The sequence below is a fragment of the Rana temporaria genome, chromosome 5 (genome assembly GCF_905171775.1).
Source record: "Rana temporaria chromosome 5, aRanTem1.1, whole genome shotgun sequence".
In the NCBI taxonomy this organism is placed as follows: domain Eukaryota; kingdom Metazoa; phylum Chordata; class Amphibia; order Anura; family Ranidae; genus Rana; species Rana temporaria.
Genome location: NC_053493.1, coordinates 221,545,325 through 221,560,348, shown reverse-complemented (window position 1 = coordinate 221,560,348; position 15,024 = coordinate 221,545,325). Strand labels below are relative to the sequence as shown.

Sequence of the window (15,024 nt, the reverse complement as noted above, 5' to 3'; positions counted from 1 at the left end):
GAAGGGGGGAAATATGGATTTTCACATCTGATAGTTAGGGCATCAAAGAGCAAGACACGTTTCCTTGCTTTCCTGTTTAAGCATACAAAACATTCTATTGATCACGTTCAGCTTGTGTTAACATAACCCTGTTTTCCATGTCTTAAAAAAAAAAAAAAGCCGGAAGTGGAGATTACAGCTGCTTTGTACTTTTCCACCGATTGAAGAGTCTCATCCCAAATTATTCAGCATTCTGCTGTGGTGTTAAATTGGGCTCTTCTGTACGAGCAAGCAGTTGTGTTGTTTTTTTTTTAATGTCAGACAAGCATCAGCCGAAGGCTCAGTAAGACCACCAAATTCATTTTCACTGCAATGGAGAATCAGTCTCTGGGGTCAGTGAAAGTGTGTTAATCTACTTTATCTGCTAGCTTAGAGAAAATTGCATATTTAAGCCTCTTGTTATGAAGCCCGCTACATCAGTCTCTAATTAATGTGTTGGACACGCTGTGTGAGGCTGTTGTACCTTCACAAACACTGTGTGCATCGCTACTGTATTCCTCTCAGTAGCATCAGCTTCAGCATCAGCATCAGCAGCAGCTCCATCAGCAGCAGCAGCACACGGAGGCAGCAGCACATTGGTTAACACTGTACATAACCTCCTCGCAAATTGCACAGCTTCGGCAGCAACACATCCATTAGTCTGGAAAAGACAGCGTTCCCAAGTGGCTCCAGTGCATTTTTCCCCCCAATTCTCCTGTCACCAGCCAATCCTCTGTATGCTTTCTCCTGCATGTAGGGAGTGCTCAGCACTAATCAGGTCAATGATCATCCCAAGTCTCAGGGGAGCTGACAGGAGCCCGTCGCCCTAGTTAGAAGCTCGCCCCCCTTGTCCAGGGCACAGTGGCTGGAGATTTTCTACTCAGATCAGTGTGGTACAATACTACTCTACAAGAGAAGCTCTCAGGATTTTAAAAAAAAAAAAAAAGGGAAATCGCAGAGGCACTACAAGCAGTTTCTTCAACCTGCTGGGTGTTGGTTTGCCTGTTCAGCTGTTTGGTGCTTGAGCTGTAGGGAAGGAAAAGCATCTCAATTAAGGTAAGTGATCCTTTATCTGGGTGAATGAATTTCCTTCCAAGTCTGTGTACTGAAACTTCTGAGCAAACTGCCATTCTGCACTGCAGCAAATCAGCCTTTCTATCTCCGTCAATAAAAAAAAAAAAAAAAAAAGAAGCTTTTATTTCTCCCTTTACTATGATAGTAGGCTGTGAATTTCGAGAGCGAACTGTTTTCTGTTTGACCTTTTCATGTGGCTGGTGTGCCAGCTGAAAGGCTGCGAGCTCTGAAGGAGAGTTACAGAGATTGAGCTCTATTATTTAAAGGAAGCCTGCTTGAAGTGAAGGAAAATAAAAAATAAAAAAATGTTTTCATGAGCAGTTTGCATACCTTTTGCCACTTTTGGAATAAAACTTTGCTTTTGCAGTTTAAAGGTCTTAAAGGGAGCTTGTGCAAGTGGAGTTTAAATGGCTAGTATTGTAAATCATTATGTAATATATTGCTCATCTGACTAAATAAGATAGCATGCTTGACCTTGTAATGTATACCTCTCTTGGATTAAAGAGAGGAATGATGAAGAACAAAAAATATATATATATATGAAATTTGATTCTAGCCTGGATATCCAGTATAGAAAACAACCTATTAATGTCAACATTCTACTCTGTTTCCATCTCTCTCTTAGAACATTCTTATTTATAGAATAGTTTGCTGTCTTAATAGGTCTATAGTACCTAAGGGACAGGAGAGAAGTAGTAGAATGTCTGCTTATTGCAGATAAGACATTTAAAATGCTGTGATGAGTTAGGAAGACAACAGCCTGCAAGCTTTTCTATACATTTGAGTGCTTTCATTACTAGGAAAGAATTGATCAATCGGGTTCTGGGTTCTTTTCAAAGCCTATATATTCTGTATATATTTGATGATCTAAATGAGACGCGTTACATCAGAAAGCCATGTCACCTTTAGCGAGCAGGTATTTTAACCTGTCACTCTAAATTTCAACTTAGCGGATCAAATTCAAGGACTCCTTTGCCGGAGCTAAGGTCACCTCTTGAAGTTAACAAGAGTCCATTGTCCACTTGTGCTGGAGTGTTCGTATTATCTCAGGCAAGATGGAAAGCATCTAAGATGAGGAGTTTGATTGCACACTTGTTTGCAAGAATGGCGATTTTCATGCAAAGTCAGATATTGAAGAATGAATACATATTCTGTGGATTGGCATTTGCATACTGCTTTGATATTCGCTGTCATAGGCTGAACAATTGTACCTTCTCATAAAATGTATTATTTGAGACTGTGGCAGCCGTAGCAGATTGTGTGAACGCTGGCAATTTACTGGCATTGCCTCTTGCACGTTAAGTTTAATTGGTAAAATGTCTGTGGATGGGTATTTATTGCTTTGGCAGCGTCCTATTGTATAATGTACAGTCATTTGAGTGACATTATCTAAAAACTTCTTGTTTTTAGCAATATTATTTGCAGCAAAGCTTGATAGTGTAAGGTTAGAGAATGTACATTCAGTGCTCTAAGTCCATCTGTACATCTGAACCTAAGTGCTAGGTATGATAGGTGAATGCATCCAATCATAGCATAGTGCATCTCCTTACTTCTAGCACTCAGTGCTGAAGTTTTGATGTACTCTGCCACGCATATGTAGCCCATGTAATAGCAGCAAATTATACACTGCTATCTTCTATAGAGATATGATTGTTGATGGCTTTGGTAGAATGCAGACTTGATGGCTTTGGTAGAGTGCAGAAATAACAGCTGATAAGTTCTTTTGTGCCCTCATTTACTGTCGCTTTATATATGGTAGATTGCAAATTCATCTGAAAGAACAGATTTGCATCCATACAAGGTATTTTTAGAAGTTTTGTATGAAGAAGTTATTTGCATGATGAACCACCATGGATTACATTCATTAAAAAAAAATCATGTTATTATGCTCGTATGTGCATAAAATTGTTGGAATGTAAGTGAAAAGTATTTCCTTGAAAGGTAAATATAAAGTATAGTGAGATGATGATGTTAAAAACGTGTTTCTTTTTTTAAATTAACATTGTGTGACATTTACAGAGAATACTTATTACATATTGGTGATATCTTATGAGAAGCACGACTAGTGTACAAAAAAGTACAATGTGGGCCTATGAAAAAATACAAGAAGTAATAGGCAGGAGACTTTTAATCTAGCGTTTTCTCTGATGACAATATCTTTATAAGTTTAATAATGGAATGGGGTAGAATGAATGCTAAATCCAAAACTTGGCATCTTTATATTGTACAATTCTTATCAGTGGCGGCTGGTGCTGTATAATTTGGGGGGGCGGCAAACAAGACATCATGACACCACCCCCCTCTGGTTGGTCAGCCCACACTTACACCGACGCCTCCCCCCCCCAGTCGGTCGGCCCCACACTTTCCCCATCTAGGTCATGGGCAGCTTTGGCTCCTTCCTTCGTTGTCTCCTCCTCTGCGTCTTGGGCTTCACAGCGGCTTCCTCCTCGGCAGCTTCCATTCTACTTTCCTTGGCATGGCAGCCAATATGATCGCTTCTCCTCTCAGCCAATCGGGTCTCAGGACCGGCTTCCTGATTGGCCAGAAGGAGACTCAGGAAGACAATAGCAAATATTAATTTTCTATAGTCACACAACTGGGAGGGCTTGGGGTGCAGTGCTCTTTTTTAATGCCAAATAGAGCCTCTGGCTCTAATAACGTGCTTCTAAAAATAAAAAAATAAACATTGGAATTCATGCGTCTGGTGCCCTGCATGTAGATGAGGGGCAGAGTGCATGAATGGGGGGGGGTCTTCCTTGTGCCCCTAATGGATGGGCCGCCACTGGTTCCTATTCTGAAGTAAACCTCTGGCTAGTCTATCATTAATGCCATTTTCAGTGTGCAGCTCCCCATTCAGCCCCCACTAATACTTACCTAAGCCCGATCAAGTGATGTGCATGAGACCCGAGGCTCTCCAAGGTCTCTCCCTCCTGATTGGCTGAGATTAATCACAGCCAGTGAGGCAGGAGCAGTGTACGGAGCTGAGCCATGCTCTCTGTGTCTTATAGATGCAGACAGCTGGCTCGGGAGCAAGCACTCATGAGTGCCCCCACAGCAAGCAGCTTGCTGTGGGGGCACTTAGCAAGAGGGAGGGGCCCATGACACCTGGCAGGGGACCCCAGAAGGGGAAGACCGGGGCAGCTCTGTGTAAAACCACTGCACAGAGCAGGTAAGTATAACATGTTTGTTATAAAAAAAAATCCCTTAAAATTACTTTATGTACTTCCGCTCTGAGATTTGAGGATGGATTACTCCACATTGCCTACAGCTACAGAAGTAGCTGTGTTGATGGACTTTGAGTTTGACACCATTTTGAGATGTTTCTGAGATCATTTAGAATTCACTGATGGGTACATTTGACTCCCAATTGTCCTCCGGCTAGGCGACATTTGACCTGCTTCCAGCAGGTTTTGAATTCCCATAGATTTGCATAAGAATACAAATCCTGCTTGAAGGAAACAAAAGCCCATTGACATACACCCTTTTATTTACTACATGTTAGATATGTAAGTATTTAAATGTCAGTTACCTGGCTAGAATTACTATTTAAAGTGGAACTAAACCTTCCTATTTTGAGCCATGGAAGCTGCCATCTTAGTCTCAGTTTGAACTGCAGCTGCCATTGTGTTGCACATGTGATCAGTTTTGATTCCAGATATTTGATGGTTTGACAGTTTGGTTGAGAGTACAAGCAAATGTGACAGTTAACACTCCTGGCATGGTGGAATGTAACTGTTTTTTGAAGCCATTGAATCAATAGGTTTAATGCTGCTTTAAGTCAAGGTTTGAACTTTGTCTCACTATTGGTGCCTCAGGAGGTCCTTAGAACATGCCAGCCATTATAGTAATTTGAAAAAGAAACTATACTGTATTTTCAGGGAGCGGTAGTTTGACTTATTACTATCAGTTTTGACATGACATTTCTATTTTTACTTGCTTGCTGTCTTATAATTAGATTATTCCCTTTTTTTCCGTCTGCGGTCATCTGTTTAACGAGAAATATTATTAGCGTGTCTTGCTGAATAACTGTTAAAGTAAGCTCAGTTAGACTTATAGAGAATCTAATGTTTTTAATCAGTTTAGATTTGACCCATTTTAACATAGTTACTGTCACAGACACAGAGCAAGCCAGCAGGAAGTATAGTCTGAAAACTGTATGTAATGAACTAATATGGCTTCCCTCACAAAGATACTGTATGTACTATACACTTTACAGTATACAGTGAAACATGGTTTTGCATATTACATTGATATATACAGTGTATATATATATATATATATATATATATATATATATATATACCGGCATTTCATTCTGACTTCAGGAGCAATTTGACAGATATCAGTACGTGTTCATGCACAGGTGTCTATTAAAATCGCCCCCGAAGTCGCCAAACGTAGTACTACTTTTGGGAATTGGTGTGGCACCGCAAAGTTGGCGTCGCACCAATTCACACAGTGCCATTGCCAGCAATAGGCTCTTATTTGGCATGTGGTTTGACATGTCAAATCGTATGCCAAATCAGCCCAATGTGAACGTGGGCTTAAGGAAGTGACTTCCTTTAAGTAATATTGAATGTCAATAAAATGCAACAGTGTTTATAGCCACGTGGGCTACTCACCCTGATAAATTCAGCATTGTGTTATGAAATGTGTCAAGGCAGATGCTGACTGCTTAAGAATATGACGGTTTCACAAACGTCCAAATGTCCATCATATTCTTAGAAAATCAATATCCGCCCTGCCACATTTCAAAGCACAGTGGCTCAAGCTTAAGGTATTTGAGTTGCCAGACTGGCTATAAAAGATGGGGTGTGCTACTGACACTTATCAAATCTAAGGAAGCCCTTTGGATATATAGTGAAGCATCCTCAGCATTACACAAGACCAGCTGAATGAGACTAACTACACTCAACTCGCTAGGGAATATGGAATAATATGTAGTTCTTAGCCTGCTCCTTGCTCTGGCAGGGTCTGGTGCAGTCCTCCTTTTCTGCTTGAGGGTATGTCCACACATATGATTCAGGGCTATTGGCCCTACACTGTACATAATGATGCCATTTTGTTACAGTGGCCATGAGCATCTTATAAAAGAGGGTTCAGGGGGACTGGCATAAATGAAGGAAGCCTGATGGGGCGAGGTATACCTTTTTTTCTATAGTTAATGAGCTTTTAACTCTTGCAGTGTGGTGGAGGCAACTACATTTTTTTTTTTGTAATTTCTGGAACTGAGCTTTAACTTTTTTTTTTTGCTTCATTTAAAATAAGAAACTATGGAATATTACTTGGAAAAGCATATAACCGACCTCTTAGTAAATATCCCCTCCATGTCTACTACAATTACATTATTTGTGCATTATTGTGAGGAAATTTAATTCTGTCAAATGAAAACAACATCCTGTATCCTATGAGGTTAATATACTAGAGCAGACAAAGATTTTCCAGTTATCAAAGTAATGGTCACTTAGCTTAGTGAATACAAAGATAAAGCTGTGTTCAACCCAGGAATATTGCTAGAACATGATATAACAATTGAAGTAGTTATAGTTGTACCTAATGCACTAAGACAGCATCTATAGAGCAGTACTAAAGAGCACCACACAAATATAAAGCTAAGAGGTGTGCTTTACAAATGTATTCTATTTGCTTCAGGAAATCAAAGCACATGGAATGCATCAAAACTGAATTATGGGAAAAGAAAATGGAGGTGAATGCTGTCACCTGACCTGTCAAAGGCTAAAGCCTCGTACACACGACCGAGTTCCTCGGCAAAAACCAGCAAGAAACTTGCTGGGAGATATTTTTTTGCCGAGGAAACCGGTCGTGTGTACACTTTCGTTGAGGAAACTGTCGAGAAACTCGACAAGCCAAAAAGAGAGCATGTTCTCTATTTCCTTGACGGGAATGGAGAAAATTGGCTTGTTGAGTTTCTCGACGGCTTCACAAGGAACTCGACGAGGAAAACGATGTGTTTCGCCCGTCGAGTTTCTCGGTCGTGTGTACGAGGCCTAAGATGTGGAGTAAGGCGAAAAGTGGAGCTCTCTTCTATAAATAGCCCACGAAGTTTAGGAAACATTCACTTTTCAAATAATAATTTTTTACTATTTAACCCAAATTTCCCTTTAATAAAGCCAATAGCACTCTCAGAACAGGATCCCTAAATGTGCAAAGATATGTCTCCCACCTGTTTCTATGTCTTGCTCCTCGCACTGGCTTGATAATCAAGGCATTTCTCAGCCAGCCAGTGGCATTCTGCAGCATCCAGCCAGGGTGGGAGTGAGGCATTGAAACTGGTAAATTATGTCTGCAATTTTTAGTGATCCTGCTGTTGCCAAGCTGCTACCAGGTTTGCATGGGCCTAAGTGAAACCCCATAGTCTATGATAAGTCATGTATAGAATCACAAAGCAGTGGAATAACTAATGTTGCACCTGGCTCCAATACCATACAGGGTATTAAAATCCTATGTAGACTGACTATGCCAGACTACATTGCGGATATTACATTGCACATACTTAGTGAAACATGGCAACATCATGCAATATCGAAAGCTTATCATAATAGGTATCATTTACAGGTTACGTGCAGTACTGAAATCTAGCTGGATTTCTCTGTTCATCTTCTGGATAAAAAAGCTATCAGTGTACATAATTCTGTTATGTGCCCTTTCATTATTATGGAAGAGCTTAATATATTGAAATATTGATGTGTCTGTGCTTTTCCCTATGGAAGGTGACAGCAGTAGATCCCCAAGCAAAGCCTAATAAGATCAAATTCTCTTACCGGTGAAATTTCAAATAGGACTTTGCCCACGATATTTTAACAAAACTATTGTCACTAAAAAGACCAATGTAAAAGTGTATGTAAAGTCCATTTTTGTTTTATTTCAGATACAGTAGGGAAGAGTTAGCATGCCGGTCAGGTTCTTATTGCTGTGCCACCCACTGGGTAGATTTACCCTCTTTATTTATTCTGCTAATCTTTGTCTCAATAAGGTAACCTATTCTGGTGACAACTGCCTAAGCATTGCCATACACATTATGGTCTGCCTTTACAGTCTTTGTAAAATCAGATTAAACATAACAATGTAATATGAGGATCTACCTAATAACAATTCATATGTATCCAATCAGACAGGCCCTTTCAGAACATCAATCTAAAGCAGAGGTGGGCAAACTACGGCCCGCGAGCCGTATATGGCCCGGCGGACCTTTTAATCCGGCCCCCGGGCGGATCGCTAGAAATAGCATTGTAGTGGATGGCCGTTTTTTTCTCCCCGGTCTATGGATATCCACGGCCGGAGGAGGAGATGAGGTGGAGATGGGGGTCTAGAGGTGGGGATAAGAGGGGAGGGAAAGGAGGGGTTTAAAATGAGGAAGGAAGCGTGACAGGGATACTGAGGGAATTAGTCCATTATATAGAGAATATATGGATAGTTAAGGTGGAGATGGAATACTTGGGGAAGTTGGAAATTTAGTTAAAAGTAGTGAGTATTTTTGTTTATTATATCTCTCTCAGGCCCCGTACACACGACCAGTTTCCTCGGCAGAATTCAGCTTCCGACCGAGTTTCTGGCTGAATTCTGCCGAGGAAACTGGCCGTGTGTACACTTTCGGCCGAGGAAGCCGACGAGGACCTCGGCGAGGAAATAGAGAACATGTTCTCTATTTCCTCGTTGTTCTATGGGAGCTCTCCTCCCGCCGAGGTCCTCGGCGGCTTCAGGGCTGAACTGGCCGAGGAACTCGACGTGTTTGGCACGTCGAGTTCCTCGGCCGTGTGTACGAGGCCTTAGGGGAATGGTCTGAATTTATTAGTGATATAGATATTATAATCTCCTTCGGAAAGTAATTTATGAATAGAAAATAAAGTTGAAGAGAGAGAACAAATGTAATATCCATATATATGTTGATGTATAGGACTGTGCCTAGTCCTTTTCTTATGTTTTCTGTATCGCTTTCTTGCTCTTTGTTTTTGTTTTTGAAAAGAAACAAAATGAAAATAAAAATATAGAATTGAAAAAAAAAAAAAGCAACCAGTCCATAGCAACCAGTCCATAGCAAACGTCCATAGCAACCCTCCATAGCAACCAGTCCATAGCAATCAGTCCATAGCAACCATCCAAAGCAACCAGTCCATAGCAACCAGTCCATAGCAACCCTCCATAGCATCCAGTCCATAGCAAGCAGTCCATAGCAACCCTCCATAGCAACCAGTCCATAGCAACCAGTCCATAGCAACCAGTCCATAGCAACCAGTCAATAGCAACCCTCTATAGCAGAGGTGGGCAAACTACGGCCCGCGGGCCGTATACGGCCCGGCGGACCTTTTAACCCGGCCCCCGGGCGGATCGCTAGAAATAGCATTGTAGTGGATGGCCGTGGCGGAACTACCGCCATAGCGACCCACGCGGGCGCTATGGGGCCCGCAGCTGAGTGAGGTTCGGGGGGGCCGCAGTCCGATATTTGTTTATGACCGGGCCGCACTGCGGGAGGTAAGCGGGGACCGCGGCCTGGAGAGGGTTAACACAGGCCGCGGTCACCGCTTACCTCCCTCTATGCGGCTGTGCCTGTGTCTCCTCTAGTCTCCAGGCTCTCCTGCCCAATGTCATCTATCATCAGAGCAGGGCTGGGAGAAGCCGGAGACACTGAACAGCATGAGTGCTGTGCAGGGATCCGTGGTTGCTAGGAAGCAGGTTGGATCCAATCAAAACAGCTATTGCTGTCCCCGCACACGCTCTGCTGCCTGCAGTAGCTAGGCAACGCCGACGCTGCCAGGGATGGGGCCGCTGATGACGTATGATGTCTGGAGACCCCGCCCACCCAGACAGATTACGTCCATTCAAAAAACAACAGGAGGGAGGAAGACACGTGTGAAGTGAAGCCATCAGATCGGGAGACAAGTAAAGGAGACACAGAAGAAGCAAAACAGGTAAACGAGAAAGGGGGTATTGGAGGAGGAGACAGGAAAGTGTAAATCGATAAAGATGAATGATGGCACTGGCAAAAAGGAGATAAAAAAGGGGGAAGAAGAGGGAAGAACAGATAGAAAAAAAAGGGGACTATATAAAGAGAAAAATAAGGAAAACAGAAAAGCAGAGGAAAATAAGAGAAAAAATACGAGTGAAAAATAAAAAGATGATAGAGAAATGAGAATAGGAAAAAAGGAAGAAATGAATGGGAAAAGGAGACAAATTAAGAGGATAAGGTACAACTGAGAAAAATGTATGAAAATAAACTTTAAATGGCACACTGGCAGCAATTGATGGCACACTGGTGGCACACTGGCAGCAATTGATGGCACACTGGCAGCAATTGATGGCACACTGGCAGCAATTGATGGCACACTGGCAGTAATTGATGGCACACTGGTGGCACACTGACAGCAATTGATGGCACACTGGCAGCAATTGATGGCACACTGGCAGCAATTGATGGTACACTGGTTTATGTATGTCTTAGTGATTGATTAACATCACAACATCATTGATTTGAAATTGATACCCTTATTTTTTGTATGATTTTTGCTTTTGCTCATCACTGCCACACACGTGCAGCCATGCATTGCACGTGTGTGGCAGTAATGAGCAAAACTAAAAATCATACAAAAAAAAGCTATCAATGAAGTTGTGATGTGAATCAATCACTAAGACAATAAGACATACATAAACCATAATTTTCACTAATATGAGTCACAAATAGTGAAAAATGTTCATTGTTTTGGGAAATTTTGTTTAATAAAAATTTTTTTCTTGTAAGGCAACCTCACTTTTTCATTGTTTAACTATAACAAGTACTTGTACCAGTTGTCCAACAATGATATTTACTGCTTTTTATAAAGAAATACAATTGATTTTATGCAGTATTGAGTTTAGCCTTTTGGCCCGGCCCTCCAAAATATTTTTAGTTTCTCATGTGGCCCCATCGAAAAAATAATTGCCCACCCCTGATCTAAAGGATATTGTACAATCAGTAAACAGTATGTAAAAATCTTTTTTTTTTTTTTTCAAATCCCAAGATTTTAGCTGGTGCTATCAGTGTGTGTATGTGTATTCTGTGTGTATGTTTACTGTGTGTCTGTGTGTGTATACTGTGTATGTATACTGTATGTGTGTGTGTGTATACTGTGTGGTCCCATAATCTATTGCCCGGGGGCCCCATAATCTCCTATTGCCCGGGGGCCCCATGAGTTTTCAGACCGCCTCTGTGTATGTTTTTTTTTCTTTTTTTCACATACATTTACTTACATTCCCTAATTTTTGTATGCAGAAAAAAATGTCCAGCAGACATGACAGGGATTTGTAATACATAACTCTTTTTTAACCTAAAAATTTAGCCCCTAAAATAAAGTCATTAGTCAATTTAAAGCTGCCTAACTCAAATCATAGGAATTTAAAGTTTTAGATATAGTGAGGATGAGATAAAACTTCTGGCCGTGACTCCATTGTGGAGATTTTCCAATACTTCCTGTTCCTGTCAGCATCAGTGGTTCACAATGCACTGAAAGCAAGAAAGACATTGTCAGAAGTTCTATGTCCAAGATTCACAGAGAGCACGGCGCACATTACGCCGCCGTAGTGCACATACCGTACGGCACGCCAACGTAGCGCGGAGAGGCATGCATTGCATTCATCAAGGCTGTGCCAGCGTGGAGTGGGTTTCGAAGGCGCACGCCGGCGTAGGTGGAAGTGGGCGTGACCCCATGCAAATGATGGGCCGAGCGCCAGACAGGTACGTATCACAAACTGCGCATGCGCTGTGACGTGGACGCATGCACAGCACCCTCCTGCGCCTGCTCACAACCACGCCGGCACAACTGCCTAAGCTACGCCGGATCACCACGTACGCCGTGAACATAACATACGCCCAGCCAGACACACGTCCAATGCACAATACGCCGGCTTGTGTTCCCTGGTGCAGACCTGTTCATGTCTGTTGCCGGGTTGCACCTCATTTATGAGGAATAACTTTACGCCGGACGTACAACTTACGCGCATCTCACGTAGCATACGCACGTTCGTGAATCGCCGTATTTCCCTCATTTGCATGTTTGAATGGCTAATCAATGGGAGCAGCACCATGCTTCCAGCCCATATGTGCGCCCACCCTATGCCGGCGTGTGCAAACTATGTCGGCGGGGTGTAGCCTGTTTTTAGGCGCATGTTGGTTCGTGGGTCTGCCGCACACATACGCCGGCGCACATTTGCACTTACGCCGGCGTAACGTGCTATACGTCAGCGTCAGTGCTTGGTGAATCTGGGCCTTTATCTTTCTCATTTTAATAAATATGTAGTTGTGTATTTGTCTGTATCCCTACTGGACAGATTTCCCTTTTCTTTCTGTCCTGTGAAAAAGTGGTGATGGAAGTTCCAATATATCAATAAAAAGACACAGATTCTAATCATTCCTTGCTTTATACAAAACAAAATAAAATGCTTTGCTCAGAGTTAGCATTTCAAGTTTTATATGACCAAGGAGAAAACACCACAGGGTGCTTTACTAATAAATTTGCTAGCCTAAAAAACATATTGTATACCGCTTACTGTTTTATTTTGAATCTTACTTCTGGTCTAAGCCCAGCCAGCTACCTTCCCTTGTCCCATAAAAACTGACTTTCTTTCACTCTCATTGAAATAGTTGGATGGCAGATGGTGAGAGCTTAGTCCATATGTTAGAGAACTTAGACTCAAGAAAGAAAATGATAGTCTTTAGTTGTATAGTAATAGTACCATAAGACGGCATCTTATGATATCTGCTCTTAAGCTGAATATGTTAACCACTTGCCTACTGGGTACTTTAACCCTCTTCCTGCCCTGGCCAATTTTCAGCTTCCAATGCTGTCACATTTTGAATAACAATTGCGTGGTTATGCAACACTGTACCCAAACACAATTGTTATCATTTTTTTTGAGACAGATACCTCTTTCTTTTGAGTGGTATTTAATCACCACTCAGTTTTTCATTTTTGCTAAAGAAACAAAAAAAGACAGAAAATTCATAAACAAAAAATAAATGTTCTTGGTTTCTTTTATAACATATTGTTTTTCTCTTTGACTTTGACTGATGTGTGTTGATGAGGCTGCACTGATGGGCACTGATGAGGCAGCACTGATGGGCACTGACAAGGTGGCACTGATGAGGCAGCACTGATGGAAACTGATGAGGAGGCACTGATAATGCTGCACTGATAGGTGGAACTAACGGGCTTTGGTAGGAGGCACTGAAATGTGCAAAACAAATCAACAAAAAATAAATGTTCTTTGTTTCTGTTATAACATTTTGTAAATAAGTACATTTTTTCCTTGACTGATGTGCGTTGATTAGGCTGCAATGATGGGCACTGATAGGTGACACTGATGGCACTGATTGGCACTGGTTGGCAGCACTAGAAGTCACTGTTGGGGCTGCACTGATGATCCATTCCCTGATTATCAGTCTAGAGGTCCCCTGTGTGGATTTGCTGTTTATCAGCTTTCCTCTCCTCATGCTGATCATGTGGTAAAGAACTGTCATGATTGGCTATTCACCATGATCTTTAATCACAGATGCCTGCAGGTGCACTCCACAGGGGGGTGTGCAAGAAGCGCAATCATGGGAGGATGGTACATGAAGTGTGTGAACAATGTGTGAGCGCACTGTAGCCTCCATTTGTCTATAGCATGGTCGTGAAGAGGTTAAAGTTGAATTTAAGGAATTCAGCTCATTATGAGTTAAGTCCAGCAAGGTGAATGACACCTCTGGGCTTATCTCTATTATTTACAAGTGACGTATGTATGACTGTCAGGGATACATGCCCGGCTGTGAGTGCAGAGAAGCACACGGGGCAGCTATACTTGCCCCTCCCCTCTTCTGTCTATTTACAGAAGCCTTTGTATTTTGTGAATGAGCTCATATAATACAAAGGCTTTTGTGATTGGGCAGGAGGGGGAGGGGTGGTCATAGCAGCTGAAGCAACTCTACTGTTGAGGGAGCTGAGACCAGAGCGTCAAGCATCAGGCTCCTGGAACTACAGCAATAGCTGTCTTCTCAGAGATCCATAAGATGCAAATAATAGAGATATGCCAAAGTGGTGTCATGTAACTCGTTGGACTTAACTTATAGTGTGTGTTCACTTTTTACAAAAAAACTGTGTTCCTGGAGTTCAGCCTTAAGATGGCTATTAAGGTTAATTTGTACTCTGTACTATACTTTCAGCAATTTATACTTAACCATTAACCTACCCTACCTACCATTCATTTAAACTAATGCTATCACTGAACACTAAGTCTACCAGTTTATCTAACCATCAAAATGAGACCTTGCTGCATTGGTGTGGTGCTACAAGCTGTCCCCGCTGGCTCTAACCTTGAGAACTGAGCATTTACATGACAGCTGATTGCTCAGTTCTTGGGCTTCCTGGTGTTAAGCCCTGTTTGTCTGATGAAAACGGACCGATGGACTGTTTTCATCGGACAAACCGATCGTGTGTGGGCCCCATCGGTTTGTTTTCCATTGGTGAAAAAAAATAGAACATGTTTTAAAAATTTTCTGTGGATAAAAAAACGATAGAAAAAAACGATCGTCTGTGTGGAAGTCCATCGGTCAAAAATCCACGCATGCTCAGAATCAAGTCAACGCATGCTCGGAAGCAGTGAACTTAATTTTTCTCAGCACGTCATAGTATTTTACATCACTGCGTTTGGACACGGTCGGATTTTTGACCGATGGTGTGTAGGCAAGACTGATGAAAGTCAGCTTCATCGGATATCCAACGAAAAAATCCAACGGATTCTATTCCATCAGATATTTGATCGTGTGTACAGGGCTTTAGTCACCTCTCTCTGCTCTGCCCCCTTGCCCCAGCTCACTGAAAGCCAAAGTCAGTTGACTATCAGACAGCTAGGTGGATTTCAAAAATATTGTCAGGATCCTTTCAGAGCCTGGAGGGGTTCTGTGAC

At 42.0% G+C, this 15,024-nt stretch overlaps 1 protein-coding gene across 1 annotated transcript in view; it reads left to right on the top strand.

Annotated features, from left to right (window-relative positions):
• The first annotated feature begins 320 nt into the window (after window positions 1-320).
• CDH12 (cadherin 12) overlaps window positions 321-15,024 on the top strand; it is a 1,098,816-nt gene continuing 1,084,112 nt past the window's right edge. The window contains exon 1 of the mRNA XM_040353560.1: window positions 321-1,074. The gene's annotated coding sequence lies outside the window, so the exon portion shown is untranslated. The remainder of the gene's footprint in view (window positions 1,075-15,024) is intronic.